Here is an 18346-nt window from a genome sequence, read left to right as displayed (position 1 = left end):
ATTGACCTTATACCCTGCAACTTTGCTGAGCTCGTTTATTTGTTCTAATAGTTTTTTAGTGGATTCCTTGGATTTTCTATATATAAGGTCATATTGTCTACAAATCGAGATAGTTCTACTTCTTTCCAATCTGAATGCTTTTTATTTCTTCTTCTTGCCTAATCTGTCCTGGTTAGAACCTCCAGCACAACCTTAAATGAAAGTGGCAAGAGTGGAAACTCTGGCCTTGTGGCTGATCTTAGTCTTTTACCATGCTAGCTGTGGGGTTTTCACAGATGCTCTTTATCAGGCTGTTGAGTGTTTCCCAGCTTGTTGAGTATTTTAATCTGAAAAAGTGTTAAATGGTTTTTCTGTTTCTACTGACATGATAATCTGGTTTTTGTCCTTAATTCTACTGATATGGTGTATTACATTAATTGATTTTTGATGTTGAACCAACCTGAAATTCCCGGGATAAATCCCACTTAGTCATGGTGCATAATCCTTTTCATATGTCACTGAATTCTGTTTGCTAGTATTTTATTGAAGATTTTTGCATTTATAGTCATAAGAAATATTGGTCTGTAATTTTCTTGTGACATCTTTCTGTGATTTGGTATCAGGGTACTATTAATTGGCCTCATAGAATGATATGGGAAATGTTCGCTCCTTGTCTATTTTTGGAAGAGTTTGTGAAGAACTGGTACTAATTCTTCCTTAAATGTTTGGTAGAATTCACCACTAAAGCCATCTGGGCCTAGAATTTCCTCTGTGGAGTAGTTGTGTTTTTTGTTTTGTTTTTGTCACTAATTCAATCTCTTTACCTATTTAGGTCTATTCAGATTTTGTATTTCTTCTCGAGTCAATTTTGGTAGCTTGTATCTTTGTAGGAATTTGCCTGTTTCATCTAATCTATTTAACTTGTTATCACAGTATTCTCTTACAATAATCCTTTTTATCTCTACAAGGTTAGTAGTAATATCTTCTCTTTCAATCCTGATTTTAGTACTTTGAGTCCTCTTGCTTCTTGGTCAGTCTAGCTAAAGGTCTGACAATTTTGCTGGTATTTTCAAAGAATCAACTTTCAGTTTTGTGGGTTTTCTCTATTTTTTTTTTCCTACTCTTTAATTTCCATTCTAATCTTTGTTATTTCCTTCTTTCTGCTTACTTTAGCTTTAGTTTGCTCTTCTTTAGTGTCCTAAGGTAGAAGGTAAGGTTACTGAATTGAGCTCTTTCTTCCTTTTTAAAATAGGCATTTATTACTATAACTTTCCCTCTAAGCACTGCTTTATCCCATAAATTTTGGTATGTTGTGTGATTAAGCTTTAATTAAGAAATCTGTAGATAATCACTTTGGAATCATAGCATTGAGGATAGTTAATGCTGTATCCCATGCAGGACAGGCTATTGTTTTTCTTTGAAGGAGACACAAGAATGATGAAAAGAAATACATCGGCTTAGAACCGAATCTCAATTTTGCCACCCAACAGTTATGGGATCTTGGGCAAACCTCAATTTTCTCAGCAGAGTTATTAGGAGAACTAAATGAGATAACACATTTATAAAGTATTTTCTTGATTAACTATCCAGTGTTCCTGCCCCTTACTAACAGTGCCCAAATTTCCCTTGGAGGCTTCCCCCTAAATTGTGTATCTGCTGTCACAGTGGGCTTGATGTACTTCCAGATCAAAGGTTGAGTGCTAATTGCTCTAAGCCAATCACAGAGACCAGTTTGATGGTGGCAAGAAACCTAGATATTTGAGACCTAAGACAATCAATGCATGGCATTTCTCTGGCAAGTATAATTGGTGCAGAAAAGTTCTAATCAGAGAAAAACTCAAAGCTTTTGAATGATAATTATGGGAAGAGATACTATCTTAAAAGAGAAAGGATACAGCTTCCTTCTCACTGCTGCTGGTAACCATCTCTCAACCATGAAGTAAACCAGCATGAGGATAAAGTCCACAACATGGAAGAGATAACCACAGGGAAAAAAAGTTAGATTCCAGGTCAAAATATGCCTGAAGCCCATTCTACCTCTGGATCTTTTAGTTTAATGTGGAGGAAGAGTGCATGGGCTCAGGATTGCTGGAGTTAAAGATCCACTCTTCCACTTAATGGCTTTTTTTTTTTTTATTTAGATCTTTTTATTATAAAGTCATGCTAATCACGCAACATGTACACATTCAATGGCTTATTTCTTAATATCTACATACCACATGTGGAGTAACAGTAACACTTACCTCAAAGAGTTATTGTGCAGGTGAAATCAGTTAAGGTATATCTAATATTTAACACCTGGCACACAGTGAGTGCTCAGTATACACTTCCTATGATTATCATTGAAGCTTAGCAATTATGAGCAATAGTTTTGGAATGAGGCAAATCTGAGCTAAAACCCTAGGTCTTCCATTTATGACTTTTGTAATCTTGGACAAATTACGTAACCCCTCAGGCTCAATTTCCACAGCTATAAAATAGAAAAAAGGTTTGAGGTACGAATTAAATCAAGTACTATAAGGAAATATTTAAAACAACGCCTGGCATAAAGAAAACATTAAATCATTCCACCACCCGTTTGTTGTATTAGTGGTTTACATGTTGCTATGATGCTAGAACCTATGTTACTAGTATTTCAAATACAACTAGGGTCACCCATGCCGGACGGGTTTCAGCAGGGCTTCCAGACTAAGACAGAGTAGGAAGAAAGACCTGGAAATCTACTTCTGAAAATTAGCCAAGGAAAACATTATGGATCACAATAGAACAGTGTCTGACTTGCTCATCATCAGGAGGGATCAATTGCTTGAAGAGGACATCATCTCTGGTGAAGCAGAGAGCCAACAAGAGTGTGGGAGACCCTTGGTGATATGGATTGGCACAACAGTCACGACAAAGGACTCAAACATGCACACGACTGTGAGGATGATGCAAGATCAGGCAATGTCTCATTCTGTTGTACATAAGGTTGTCACAAGTTGGAGTCAATTCGACAGTAGCTAAAAACATTATCATCATTATACGACAAGAACAAATTGCTTTCCAAAGTAGTTGTACTGATTTATACTTCTACTAGCAGGACATGAAGAAGCTGCCATTTCTATATATCCTCACCAACACTTGGTATTATCAGACTTTTTTATTTTTGTCAATTTGGTGGGTGTGAAATGGCAACTTGCTAAAATTTACATTTTGTTAATTACTAGTGAGATTAAGAATCTTTTCATGTTTACTGACCATTTAGATTTCCTTTTTTGTGAATTGCCAGTTCTTATCCTATGCTAATCCCCTCTCTGCCCACTCCTGTGACTGACTATGAGATAGTGTGGACTAGGACTTCACTATCTCATAATTAGATCATTTAACTCAATTCCTTTGCCTATATGCTCTCCAAACACTTGAAGGCCATCACTGGTTCCCTGCTGCTACAGGTGCCACTTAATTCTCACCTGAAGACTCAAGCCCACCTCACTTTTCTGGGATCAACCCCGATGCTTGGCAGGAAAGACAGATGCAGCTTCATCAAGCACAATACTCTGAGTATTAGCATCCACTCACCTCTTGTCCTGGCCTAAATCCTTTGTTTTAGCAACTGAGCTTCTTCCTAAGTTTCCAAGGACTTAAGATGCTTTTGTTCCCTTCCAAATTCTCCCATTAGACTTTTTACACATTTTCTTTCTAACTTATTCTGCAATGTCATTATTGATTCTATTTCAGTCTGACTTGTTGTGAATCCCTGAGGACAAAGGCCATGCTTTATATGTATCCCTAGTACTGAGCACAGTGGCTCAAGTTTACCAGGCATCTACAAAATAAAGAGGAAAGTAAGGGTTGCTAAATTCGATCTTCAAGGAATAAGGGCATTCTCTCCTCTTCTCCACTTCCACTGTTCCCCCATAAAGCCCTTGGAGTCCACGCTAAAATGACAGGTGCCAACTTGCTTTGACCTGTACTTCATCTGTCTCTTATAAACATCCTATTGGATTTCCCTGATGTTAACTGCCCTAATAGGTTACAACCAGCTGTCAATTGACCAGACTCTCCTAGCATATGCCTCTCCCAGACTCCATCTATTCTGACAATCTTACTACATTTCACTAGACCAGGCCAAACATGTCCCATTATAACAACACCATCCACACATTATTCATAGGATAACTTCCCTAAAATACTGTTTTCATCATGTCATTTGTCTACTCAAAAAATCATAGACTATAATGCATGGAGAAACAAGATGAAAATGATGAGCATGGAATTCAAGATTCACTCTGCATTACATATCAAATCTCATCTCCTTCAGTTCCTCAATGTGAATTATACACTCCAACCAGGTCTGGCCCTCTTTTTTGCCCTGTCAAATGCCACACACAGTCCTATTTTTCTTTTTGGCTTACATTACCTCCCCTACTTAAAATCCCCCTTCAATCTCATCTCCTTCAATCAAATATCCCTCTTAAAATCTAAATATTTCTGTAGGCAGTAATAGCAACCATTTAATAAAAAAATTAAATACTCAGGACAAATTAGATTTTCAGATATTACTAAGCTAGTCACTAGCAAGGCCCTGGGAGGTAAGGGTGCTGAAACAAGACAATTAAAATAAGAGTTCTCTGTGGAAGGTCAAAAGCAATAGAATCTGGTGACAGATGGAACTGGGGAAAGAAGAGTAGTCAGCGAGGTAGCACTAAGCACTGTGAGTCATAAGTTATCGATCATAAGAAAATACAAATAGGACAGAAAGATATCACATCAACAAACCAACTTTAACTTTTCTGCTTATGTTTATGTTATGTTAAAGGAATCCTCTAAAAGACCAAAAGAATCTGAACGTACAAATGAGGTCCTTCAGCAACCGCTCAAAATGCCACAATTAAAATTTGCTCTGAATCTTCTAGCTATTGTCCGCGGTAACCCAACAGGAAATGCCTGTGGTCTGCTACCAACCTCTTTGTCAAAAGACTAATGATCAGTGACATTCCCACCCAAAACAGACAATAAGAAGTGGCCTTAATTCAGATAGACAAGAAGATATATATAGATAATATAGATATTATATGCAAGGTAGCATTCTGCCAGTTAGACACAGATTTTAGCTGTGATATAAAAGGGAACTCCAGTCGCCTAAGGCAAGTAATGATAAACCCTTCTCTAACTGCCCAAAGTTTTCCTTTTTTTTAATAATTTCTATTCTGCTTTAAGTGAAAGTTTACAAATCAAGTCAGTCTCTCACACAAAAACCCATATATACCTTGCTACACACTCCCGACTACTCTCCCCCTAATGACACAGCCTGCTCTCTCTCTCTCTACTCTCTCTTTTCCTGTCCTTTTCGCCAGCTTCCAACCCCCTCCACCCTCTCATCTCCCCCTCAGGCAGGAGATGCCAACATAGCCTCAAGTGTCCACCTGATCCAAGAAGCTCACTCCTCACCAGTATCCCTCTCCAACCCATTGTCCAGTCCAATCCATGTCTGAAGAGTTGGCTTCAGGAATGGTTCCTGTCCTGGGCCAACAGAAGGTCTGGGGGTTATGACCAGTGGGGTCATTCCAGTCTCAGTCAGACCATTAAGTCTGGTCTTATGAGAATTTGGGGTCTGCATCCCACTGATCTCCTGCTCCCTCAGGGGTTCTCTGTTGTGTTCCCTGTCAGGGCAGTCATCGGTCGTAGCCAGGCACCATCTAGTTCTTCTGGTCTCAGGATGATGTAGTCTCTGGTTCATGTGGCCCTTTCTGTCTCTTGTGCTCGTAATCACCTTGTGTCCTTGGTGTTCTTCATTCTCCTTTGATCCAGGTGGGTTGAGACCAATTGATGCATCTTAGATGGCTGCTTGCTAGCCTTTAAGACCCCAGACGCCACTCTTCAAAGTGGGATGCAGAATGTTTTCTTAACAGATTTTATTATGCCAATTGACTTAGATGTCCCCTGAAACCATGGTCCCCAAGCCCCTTTGAAGCATTCACTTTATTCCATTGTGTGAATATACCATAATTTATTTATCCATTCATCCGTTGATGGGCACCTTGGTTGCTTCCATCTTTTTGCTATTGTAAACAGTGCTGCAATAAACTTGGGTGTGCATATATGGTTCGTGTAAAGGCTCTTATTTCTCCAGGATATATTCCAAGGAGTGGGATTGCTGGATCATATGGTAGTTCTATTTCTAGCTTTTTAAGGAAGTGCCAAATCGATTTCCAAAGTGGTTGTACCATTTGACATTCCCACCAGCAGTGCAGAAGTGTTCCAATCTCTCCAATCTCTCAACATTTATTATTTTGTGTTTTTTGGATTAATGCCAGCCTTGTTAGAGTGAGATGGAATCTCATTGTAGCTTTGATCTGCATTTCTCTAATGGCTAATGATCGTGAACATTTCCTCATGTACCTGTTAGCTACCTGAATGTCTTCTTTAGTGAAGTGTCTATTCATATCTTTTGCCCATTTTTTAACTGGGTTATTTGTCTTTTTGCAGTTGAGTTTTTGCAGTATCACGTAGATTTTAGAGATCAGGCGCCGATCAGAAATGTCATAGCTAAAAACTTTTTCCCAGTCCGTAGGTAGTCTTTTTACTCTTTTGGTGAAGTCTTTGGATGAGCATAAGTGTTTGATTTTTAGGAGCTCCCAGTTATCTACTTTTTCTTCTACGTTCTTTATAATGTTTTGTATACCTTTTATGGCATGTATTAGGGCTCCTAACGTTGTCCCCTATTTTTTCTTCCATGATCTTTATCATTTTAGATTTTATATTTAGGTCTTTGATCCATTTTGAGTTAGTTTTTGTGCATAGAGTGAGGTAATGATCCATTTTGAGACAGTTTTTGTGCATGGAGTGAGGTATGGGTCTTGTTTCATTTTTTTGCAGATGGGTATCCAGTTATGCCAGTACCATTTGTTAAAAACACTGTCTTTTCCCCATTTAACTGTTTTGGGGCCCTTGTCAAATATCAACTGCACATATGTGGATGGACTTATGCCTGGATTCTCAATTCTGTTCCACTGGTCCATGTATCTGTTGTTGTACCAGTACCAGGCTGTTTTGACTACTGTGGCGGTATAAAAGAAAAAAAAAAAATTATAGTAGGTTCTAAAATCAGGTAGAGTAAGGCCTCCCACTTTGTTCTTCTTTTTCAGTAATGCCTTATTTATCTGGGGCCTCTTTCCCTTCCGTGTGAAATTGGTGATTTGTTTCTCCATCTCATTAAAGAATGTCCTTGGGATTTGGATCGGAATTGCACTAAATGTATAGATCACTTTTGGTAGAATAGACATTTTTATACTGTTAAGCCTTCCTATCCATGAGCAAGGTATGTTCTTCCACTTATGTAAGTCTCTTTTGGTTTCTTGCAGAAGTATACTGTAGTTTTCTTTGTATAAGTCTTTTACATCTCTGGTTAAGATTTATTCTTAAGTATCTTATCTTCTTGGGGGCTACTGTAAATGCCATTGATTTGGTGATTTCCTCTTCGACGTTCTTTTTGTTGGTATAGAGAAATCCAACTGATTTTTGTATGTTTATCTTGTATCCTGATACTCTGCTGAACTCTTCTATTAGTTTCAGTAGTTTTCTGGAGGATTCCTTAGGGTTTTCTGTGCCAAAGTCTTTTTTTTTAAGGAACAGATCTGCTGTGCTCTAAACTAAACTAAATGCATATAACTTCGTGAATCTCCTTGCTCTTATAATTTCAGATGGTCAACTATTACTCCTGCTCTCAATTCAATAGCTTAAAACTAAGGCAGGTAGTGGTGGTCTACATCACAGTATTAAATATTAATAAGAATAACAATGTCAGGAGCAGAGCCAAGATGGTGGACCAGTAAGATCACTAAGCCTTCCCGCTGTAACAAAGACCCGAAAAACCAAGTAAAACAGATACAGACATCAATCCTGGAACCCTGAACATTAAATGAAGGGATAAAGTATTAGATCGGAAGCCACTGAGAAAAAACCAATAAACCAATAAAATAAACCAATAAAAAATGGCGAGGAGTAAAGATGCAGAGTGGAGGTTCCCAGCCAAACAGCACTACTCAGCATGGCCATCCTGGAATAAAGCCAACAACCCTGCACACAGAAAGGCATCTCCAAGGAATTCTCAATATGAGATAGAGGTATGGCGCAGACATACCCAGGGCTAAGTAAGAGCACGTTTGCTGGCTGCAACTCAAGGAGGAGCCCAGATGTTCTCAACTGGTAACCACAGGAGCACGCTCCAACCCCCACCCCTCTGGCAAACAGTGGCAAGTACTGCCCCACCCTGGCAGCCCCAACTGCTGGGAACCACAATACTAAACCACCCTACTGCCCTCCTCCATCTAGCCCCCTCTGACCCCACCTTTGCCCCTCTTCCCGCCTCTCTCCTCAGCCCTGCGGGCTGGACCCCCAGGTCCTTCCTGGTCAGCTCCGCCCCCACATTATCATACCCCACCATCCCAAGGGGCACCAGCCAGGACCCTCAGACCTCTCCTGGCCAGCTCAGCCCCTGCCTTGCTGTCCCCTGCAGCCCCAAGGACAACTTGCCTAGACACCCAGGCCCATCCCAGACATCTCAGCCTCGCTGCGCCCACGGTCCTGAGGGCAACCAGCCCAGATCCCTAGGTCCTTCCTGGCTGGCCATGCCCCACCTTGCCATGCTCCACAGTCCTGAAGGCAACTGGCCTGGACCCCCAGGACCCTCCCAGCTGGCTTGATCCTCACCTTGCCATGGCTTGTGGACCTGAGGGCAACTGACCCAGACCCCCAGGCCCATTCCGGCCAGCTCAGGCCTTGGCTCATCGTACCCCATGGCCCCAGTGGGAACCAGCCCAGACCCCCAAGCCCCTCCCCGCCAGCTTGGGCCCTGCCTTACTGCACCCGGCACTCCAAGGGGAACTGGACTGGTCCCTCAGACACCTCCGCACCAGCTCGGGAACTGTCTCTCTGTGTTCCATGACTCTGAGGGGAACTGGCCTGCCCTGCTGCAGGCCCTGCTCCAGCCCCCAGCTCCAGACTGGTTCACATCACAGACAAATGACCTATCTCCACCCCATACCCCACTGTTGGACCTACCCTGCTGCACCATAGTTGAGCAACCAACCCTTCACACCTAGGCAAAGTGGTGAGAACTATCGTGCCCACAAACAAGCAAACAACAAAGGACACCTGGCACACCCACCCAGACATAATGAAACAAAACAAAAAACCAGGATGAAACAAACAAGCCTAAAATCAATAAATAAAGAAAAATAATACCTAAATGTCTCTGAGACAGTAGACAACATCAAAACATATTTAAAAAACAGGACAAGATGGCACCAGTAAGTGACCAAAATGAAGCACCAGATGACCCTCTGGCAGAAGAAAAGGCACTGTAACTACCTGATACGAAATCTGAAAGTCCAATATTCAAGGATCTCTAAGAGACTGGGAAAGAGATGAAGGAAACACACACAAAATCATGGAGAAAACAGACAGAACCAACCAAAACATAGGCAAAATCAAGGGAAACACAGACAAAGCAACAGAAGAATTCAGGAGAATAATACGAGAACAAAATGTCAAAATAAATAATTAGAAATCATACAAAAACAGCAATTAGGAATCTGAAAAATAAATAACAAAATTTCAGAAACAGACCATACAATGGAATGTTTTAGGAGCAAATTTGAAACAATGGAAGACAGAATCAGTGATGCTTAAGATAAATCTATGAATGCCATTTTGTCTGAGGAAAAAAATCAGAGAAAAGAATGAAGAAAACATAAGAACTATATGGGATACAATCAAGAGCAAAAATTTGCACATAATCAGTGTTCCGGCACAGGAGAAGAAAATGGAAGACACAGAGAGGACCACTGAAGACTTGCTGATGGAAAACTTCCCTAATATCATGAGAGATGAAAAGCTGACCATACAAGAAGCTGAACAAACTCCATATAGAATAGACACCAAAAGAAAGTCACCAAGACGTATCATAATCACACTCACCAAAACCAAAGACAAAGAAAGAATCCTGATGGCAGCTCATGAAAAACAAAAAGTCATATACAAAGGGGAAACAATAAGACTAAGCTCTGATTACTCGGCAGAAACCATGCAGGTAAGAACGCAATGGGATGACATATACAAAACATTAAAAGAAAAAAAAACTGCCTACCAAGAATAATATATTCTGCAAAACACTCTCTCAAATATGATGGTGAAATTAGGACATTTACAAGTAAACAGAAGTTAAGAGAATTTGTAAAAACCAAAACAAACTTACAAGAACTATTAAAAGGAGTCCTTTGGATAGAGAGCCAACAACATCAGAAAATAACCTGAATCTAGGACAAAGGCCAGTATTAGCCAGATACTAACCTAGGTAATGAGCTTTCAAGGATAAAACAAAACTACAAGACTTAAAACAAGGAAGTAGAGATGTCAATCTGTAAATGACAGCCACACCAGAGAAATAAAAGACATAACACATGGTATAGGTGCAGAACTTTCATATGGAGGAAGTGAAGTCAAGGTGGTATCAAGTAATAAAAGATTGGTTCACATTCCCAAAGCCAACTCTTCAGACAGGAATTGGACTGGACTATGGGATAGAAAATGATACTGGTGAAGAGTGAGCTTTTTAGATCAAGTAGACACATGAGACTATGTGGGCAGCTCTTGTCTGGAAGGGAGAAGAGAGGGCAGAGGGCGGCAGAAGCTGGCTGAAGGAACACGAAAACAGAGAGTGGAGGGGAGGAGTGTGCTGACTCATTGGGGGAGAGCAACTAGGAGTATATAGTAAGGTGCGTATAAATTTTTGTATGAGAGACTGACTTGATTTGTAAACTTTCACTTAAAGCACAATAAAAATAAAGACCGGTTCAAACTTAGAAAGAAGTGAAAATTTCAAGGTCACAAAGAGCGTTAACAAACCTATCTGTCCTTAGTTATCTAGTGCTGCTGTAACAGAAATTGCACAAGTAGATAGCTTGAAAAAAGAGAAATTTATTCTCTAACAGTCTAGTAGGCTAGAAGTCCAAATTCAGGGTGCCAGCTCCAGGGGAAGGCTTTCTCTCTTTGTTGACTCTGGGGGAAGGTCCTTGTCATCAATTTTCCCCTGGTCAAGGAGCTTCTCAGCGAAGGGACCCCAGGTCCAAAGGATGTGCTATACTCCTAGTGCTTATTTCTTGGTGGTATGAGGTCCCTCTATCTCTCTGCTCACTTCTCTCTTTTATATCTCAAAAGAGATTGGCTTAAGACAATTCAATCTTGCAGATTGAGTCCTGCCTCATTAACGTAACTGACGCTAATCCTACCTTATTAACATCATAGAGAAGGGATTTACAACACATAGGAAAATCACATCAGATGACAAGATGGTGGACAATCACACAATACTGGGAATCATGGCCTAGTCAAGTTAACACATTTTGGGGGACACAATTCAAACCATGATATTCTACCTTTTGGACCCTCAAAAATTCATGTCCTTGCCACAGGTAAAACACATCATGTCATAGCAAAAGTCTTAAATCAACTCCAAGTCCAAAATTCAAAAATTCCTCTTCATCTGTGAAATCTATAATATAAGTTATCTACTCCCAAAGTACCGTGGTGGAACAGCCACAAGGCAGAAAATGGAGGGAAAGAAGGGATAACAGGCACCAAGCAAGTGAGCAGAACACATTACATTAGCGCTCAAGTCTTGAAAATAATCCTCTGTTCTCTGAGACCATATACACAATGGCCCTACCCTCCAGACTCTCGGTGTTGGCCACACTCTCTGTATTCTGAGTGGAGGCTGCTCGACCCTGGGCTTCAGCTCCACCTTCCAGGCCCACGGGAATGGCAACTCTGTTCCCTCGGCTTTAGGCATACCATCCTTCTAGTCCCTCTGAGTGGTAACTCCGCCCTTAGAAACTCCAGAGGCCATGGTTCCACCCTTTGAGACTGAGGCAGCTCAGCTTCCTGTGTTCCTTGTCTCTTCAGCTCCTGCTTCATGGTTTCTTGGCCTCTTGGCCCTTCAAGCCTCACTTCCCTCACACTTGGGCAGCCCCATTCTCCTAGTCCATCTGAGAGGCAATCCTACCCCCTCCGCCTTGGCTGGCCCCTTTCTTCTGCCCCTTGGGCATGGCAGTCCTGCCCCCTCAGCTCTGGGCAGTGAATTCGGCCCCATCCCGCTAGCACTCGTGAAGGGCAGCCCCACACTCCAGAAACAAGTTGGTGAAGATCAGACTCCTTGAAACCTAGGAGACTGTGGCTGCACTCTTTGAAGCCCCAGAGGCCATGGCTCCACCCTTTGAGACCCCTGAGGGTCGTCACCCTATCCTTTTACACTGGGCAACTTTGCTTCCTGTGTTCCTTGTCTCTTCAGCTTCTGCTTCCTGGTTCCTTGGCCTCTCGGGCCTCGCCGCCTACATCTGCCCTGCTGGGTTAAGTGTTCCAAAGCTCTGTACTCCACCAATAAGTGCCTGGAGACACTCCACCTCCACCAGCAAACTTTGGTCGGAAGGCACTCAGCTCTCTTGCTCTGTGGGTCGACTCCAGTCAAATACAGGTGAAGCTTTAGGTATATTCCATCCTGGTGCAAAATTCCTCTTCATCTGTGAGCTTATGAAATCTATAATACAAATGATCTGTTTCCCAAGTACAATGGTGAAACAGGCAAAAGGTAGATATTTCCATCACAAATGGGAGAAACTAGAGGGAAAGAAGGGGTAACAGGTACCAGGCAAGTCCAAAACCCAGCAGAAAAAATTACATTAGCTCTGAAGGCTTTAAAATAATCCTCTGTTTTCTGAAATCTCTGGACAATGGCCCTGCCCTCCAGACTCTGGGTGTTTGCAATGCCCTCTGGACGCTGGGTGAAGGCCCCTCAGTCCTGGGTTTCAGTTCCACTTTCCAGGCATACTGGGATGGCAACTCTGCTTTAGGCAGCCCCATTCTCCTAGTCCTTCTGAGTGGCGATCCTATCCCCTTGGCCACAGCAGGCCCTGTCCTTCTCCCCTTTGGGCATGGCAGCCCTGCTCCCTCAACTTTCAGTGGTGGCCCTATCCCCCTGGCATGCCTTAATGACACTCCCATACTCTGGAACCAAATTGGCGAAGATCCAACTCTTTGAAACCTAGGAGGCTGTGGCCCTACCCTTTGAGATCCAGGAGACTGTGGCCCCACCTTTTGAAATCAAGAAGGTCCTGCTTCCTGGGCTCTTGTCAACAGTTCTGCTGATCTCCAGGCTGCTCCAGGGATCATCCTTTTCTCTTCTTGGAGGACAACAGATGTAGATCCTTTGGCCTGTTTCCTGCCTATAGAATTCCAAGAGGTAGACGGCAGACTTTCCTTTTGTTCTCTGTCCTCTTCAGTCTAAGCTAACAACACTTCTGCTGTGGCAGTTGATTAGATCTGTCTCAGCTTTAAAATCTTTAAACAAAAGATCGTGCAGCCACATCCTTGGTAAACATTCTAGGACACGTGTGTCCTTAGTTTGTATACAGAATTTTCCAAATATTTAAGCTGTGCTTTCATTTTGCACAGTTCATTTTTAAGTTCATCTCTTTCCTCTCACATTTTACTTCAGCAGCAAGGAGAAACTGCATAGACCCTTTAAGATCTTGATTAGAAATCTCATCAGCCAGACATCCAAGTTCATCAATTACAATTACAATCAATTACACCCTCCACCAAACATCTAAACATAATTCAGACCAGTTCTTTGCTACTGCACAAAAAGCATCACCCTTCTTCCACTGTCCAATCACATGCTCATCATTTCCTTTCAAAGCCTCACCAGGAGCACATTTAACATCCACATTTCCAGCAACACTCTGTTGCTGGCATCATATGCATTCTCAAAAAAAGACAGAGACTTTCTCTATAGCTCTCCTCACTTCCTTCTGAGCCCTCACTTGAATTGCCTTTGAAGTCCACAATGGTACAAAAAGTCTCTTCAAGGCAGTCTCGGCTTTTTACTATTAGGTACCTTAAAACTCCTCCAGCCTCTACCTATTACCCAGTTCCAAAACCACTTCCACATTTTAGGTATTTGTTAAAGCAGCACACTCACTTCTGGGCACCAAATTCTGACTTTGTTATCCAGTGTTATAACAGAAATCCCCTATGTCCCTCAGTTTGTCATACTGTGGGGGCTCGTGTGTTGCTGTGATGCTGGAAGCTATGCCACCAGTATTCATATACCAGCAGGGTCACTCATGGCAGACAGATTTCAGCTGAGCTTCCAGACTAAAACAGACTAGGAAGAAGGACCCGACAGTCTACTTCTGAAAAGAATCAACCAATGAAAACCGTACGAAGAGTAGGGAATATTGTCTGACATAGCGTTGGAAAATGAGCTGCCCCAGGTTGGAAGGCTTTCAAAAGATGATGGGGGAAGAGTTGCCTCCTCAAAGCAGAGTTGACCTTAATGATGTGAATAAAGTTTTCGGGACCTTCATTTGCTGATGTGGAACAACTCAAAATGAAAAGAAACAGCTGCAAACATCCATTAATAACTGGAACATGGAATGTATGAAGTACGAATCTAGGAAAGCTGGAAATCATCAAAAATGAAATGGAATGCATAAACATCAGTATCCTAGGCATTAGTGAGCTGAAATGGACTGGTAATGGCCATTTTGAATCAGACAATCATATGGTCTACTATGCCAGGACTGACAACTTGAAGAGGAATAGCATTGTATTCATTGTCAAAAAGAACATTTCAAGATCTATGCTGAAGTACAATTCTGTCAGTGAAAGGATAATGATCATACACGTACAAGACCAGTTAATACAGCTATTATTCAAATTTATACACCAACCAAAGATGAAGTAACTGAAGATTTTTATCAGCTTCTGGAGTCTGAAATTGATCGAACATGCAATCAGGATGCACTAATAATTACTGGTGATTGGAATGCAAAAGCTAGAAACAAATAAGGATTGGCAGTTGGAAAACATGACCTTAGTGATGAAACAACAGAGATGGCATGATATAACTTTGCAAGTCCAATGACTTTTTTACTGCAAATACCTTTTTCACCAACATAAACTGCGACTATGCACATGGACCTAGCCAGATGGAATACACAGCAATCAAATCGACTACGTCTATGGAAAGAGACAATGGAAAAGCTCAATATCATCAGTCAGAATAAGGCCAGGGGCCAACTATGGAACAGACCATCAATTGCTCATATGCAAGTTCAAGTTGAAACTGAAGAAAATTAGGACAAGTCCACGAGAGCCAAAGCACAACCTTGACTACACTCCACCTGAACTTACAAACCACCTCAAGAATAGATTTGAAGCACTGAACAGTAATGACTGAAGAACAGACGAGCTGTGCAAGGACATCATACACGAAGAAAGCAAGAGTTCATTAAAAAGGAAAGAAAGAAAGAAAAGACCAAAATGGATGTCAGAGGAAACTCTGAAACTTGTTCTTGAACATCAAGTAGCTAAAGCAAAAGGAAGGAATGACAAAGAACAGAAAAGAAGATTTCAAAGGGCAGCTCGAGAAGACAAAGTATTATTATGACATGTGCAAAGAGCTGGAGATAGACAACCAAAACTGAAGAATATGCTTGGCATTTTTCAAACTGAAAGAACTGAAGAAAAAATTCAAGCCTCGAGTTGCAACAGTGAAGGATTCTATGAGGAAAATATTAAACAATGCAGGAAGCATCAAGAGAAGATGGAAGGAACACACAAAGTCATTATACCAAAAAGAACTGGTCGACGTTCAAACATTTCAAGAGGTAGCATAAGATCAGGAACAGATGGTATTGAAGGAAGAAATCCAAGCTACAGTGAAGGCACTGGCAAAGAACAAGGCTCCAGGAATTGATAGAGTATCAACTAAGATGTTTGAACAAATGAATGCAGCACTGGGAGTGCTCATTCACCTATGAGTGAAATTTGGAAGAGGGCTACCTGGCCAACTGAATGGAAGAGATCCATATTTATGCCTATTCGCAAGAAAGGTTGTCCAACCAAATGGGGGAATTATCAAACGATAACATTAATATCACACGCAAGTAAAATTTTGCTGAAGATCACTCAAAAGCCGCTGCAGCAGTACGTCAACAGGAAACTACCAGAACTTAAGGCCAGATTCAGAAGAGGACATGGATTTGAGGATATAATTGCTGATGACAAATGGATCCTGGCTGAAAGCGGAGAATACCAGAAGGATGTTTACCTGTGTTTTATTGACTATGCAAAGGCATTCAACTGTTTGGATCATTACAAATTACGGATAACATTGCGAAGAATGGGAATTCCAGAACACGTAATTGTGCTCATGAGGAACCTGTACGTAGATCAAGACGCAGCTGTTCAGATAGAACAAGGGGCTACAGTGTGGTTTAAAGTCAGGAATGGTGTGTATCAGGCTTGTAACTTTTCACCATACCTATTCAATCTGCATTCCAAGCCAATAATAAAAGAAGCTGGACTATATAAACAAAACGGGGTATCGGGATTGGAGGGAAGACTTATTAACAACCTGCATTATGCAGATGACACAACCTTGCTTGCTGAAAGTGAAGAGGACTTGTAGCACTTACTGAGGAACATCAAAGAACACAGCCTTCAGTATGGATTACTCCTCAACATAAAGAAAACAAAAATCCTCACAACTGGACCACTAAGCAACATCACGATAAACAGAAAAAAGATTGAAATTGTCAAAGATTTCATTTTACTTGGATTCACAATCAACACCCACGGAAGCAGCAGCAAAGAAATCAAAAGATGCATTGTAGTGGGCAAATATGCCACAAAGGACCTCTTTGAAGTGTTGACAGGCAAAGATGTCACGTTGAGGACCAAGCCATGGTACTTTCAATTGCATTACATGCATGTGAAAGCTGGACAATGAATAAGGAAGACAGAAGAATTGAGGCCTCTGAATTGTGGTATTGGAGAATACTGAATATACCACGGACTGCCAAAAGAACGAACAAATCTGTCTTGGAAGAGGTACAACCACAATGTGCCTTAGAAGCAAGGATGGCAACACTGCATCTTACGTAAGTTGGATATGTTGTAGGAGGGATCAGTACCCAGAGAAGGACATCATGCTTGGTAAAGTACAGGGTCAGCAGAAAAAAGGAAGACCCTCAATGAGATGGACTGACATAGTGGTTACAACAATGGGCTTAAGTAGAACAATTGTGAGCATGGCACAAGACTAGGCAGTGTTTTGTTCTGTGGAACACAGGGTAGCTATGAGTCGGAACTGACTTGATGGCACCTGACAACAACATAACAGAAATATCACAAATGCCTAGCTTCGACAAACATAAAAATTTATTTTCTTACAGTTTTAGGAGGCTAGAAGTCTGAATTCAGGGCACTGGCTCTAGAGGAATGCTTTCTCTCTCTCTCAACTCTGAGGGAAGGTCCTTGTCTCTTCAGCTTCTGTTTCCTGGCTTCTTGGAGATCTCCATGTGGCTTGGCATCAGTCTTCCCCCATCTCTGCTTGCTTAATCTATTCATTTTATATCTTGTAAGAGATTGACTCAAGACACACCCTACACTAATCCTGCTTTATTAATGTAACAAAGACAATCCATTCCCAAATGGAATTATAACCACAGGCACAGAGGTTAAGTTTTACAACACATGTTTTTGGGGACACCACTGAATCTATAAAACCCATCTATCCTTCATTTTTACCCACTCACTACAAAAAAAAAAAAGAAAACTAATAAAAATTCATCAAATAGGGCGGGGCCAAGATCGGTCAGATGCTTCCAGTGATGCTTCTTACAACAAAGACCTGAAAAAACATATGAAACAATTACATTTACGGCAAGCTAGGAGACCTGAAAATCAAAAGCAAAGTTAGAAAATGAACTGAGCGACAGGGTGAGGGAGAGACGGTTCAGAAATGGAGAAGAGTTGCCAGACCTGAATCGATGGGAACCCTCAGGCACCATTCCTGGGAGCAACTGCAGCAGGTTGGTGGTAGCATTCGGCCAGAGTTTCCTCAGGGAGAAACACCCAGCCACACAGCCTACTCACACCTCCGGAACCAGAAAAGAACATTGCTCTCGGCAAAAGCTAAGTACTTGCGTATATTTTACCGTGCCCCCACCACTCAAGCTGGCTTCAGCAGCTTTTCATTTCCCTAGGCGTGAGAGATGTCCTGCTGAGCACCCAGAGACATTCTCCTGGCCTTGGAGAAGGTATAAATTCGCAACTGGCGGAAAAGATAACCTGCCAGCTCCACTAACCTGGTGAGCTCAGGACAGAAGCAGCTCCTGTCCAGGCATAAATGGTCCATGGACATTGAATACCTTTCCCCCCTGCATGGACCTGTGGGCCTATTTCGGTAGAATAGGTCCTTGTTGGCAGGCTGCAACTGTTTCAGCTGTGTGGTGGAGAGGTGGGTTTGATGTTTGACAAT

The 18346-nt window shown here is 41.7% G+C and overlaps 1 protein-coding gene across 5 annotated transcripts in view; it reads right to left on the bottom strand.

Moving 5' to 3' along the window:
• Positions 1 to 18346, bottom strand: part of TTBK2 (tau tubulin kinase 2) — a 213527-nt gene that overhangs the window by 101199 nt on the left and 93982 nt on the right. The gene's annotated exons all lie outside the window — the stretch shown is intronic.

The sequence above is a fragment of the Loxodonta africana genome, chromosome 10 (genome assembly GCF_030014295.1).
Source record: "Loxodonta africana isolate mLoxAfr1 chromosome 10, mLoxAfr1.hap2, whole genome shotgun sequence".
NCBI classification, from domain to species: Eukaryota; Metazoa; Chordata; class Mammalia; order Proboscidea; family Elephantidae; genus Loxodonta; species Loxodonta africana.
The sequence above is the reverse complement of the archived record's forward strand: the minus strand, read 5'-3'. Positions and strand labels throughout refer to the sequence as shown.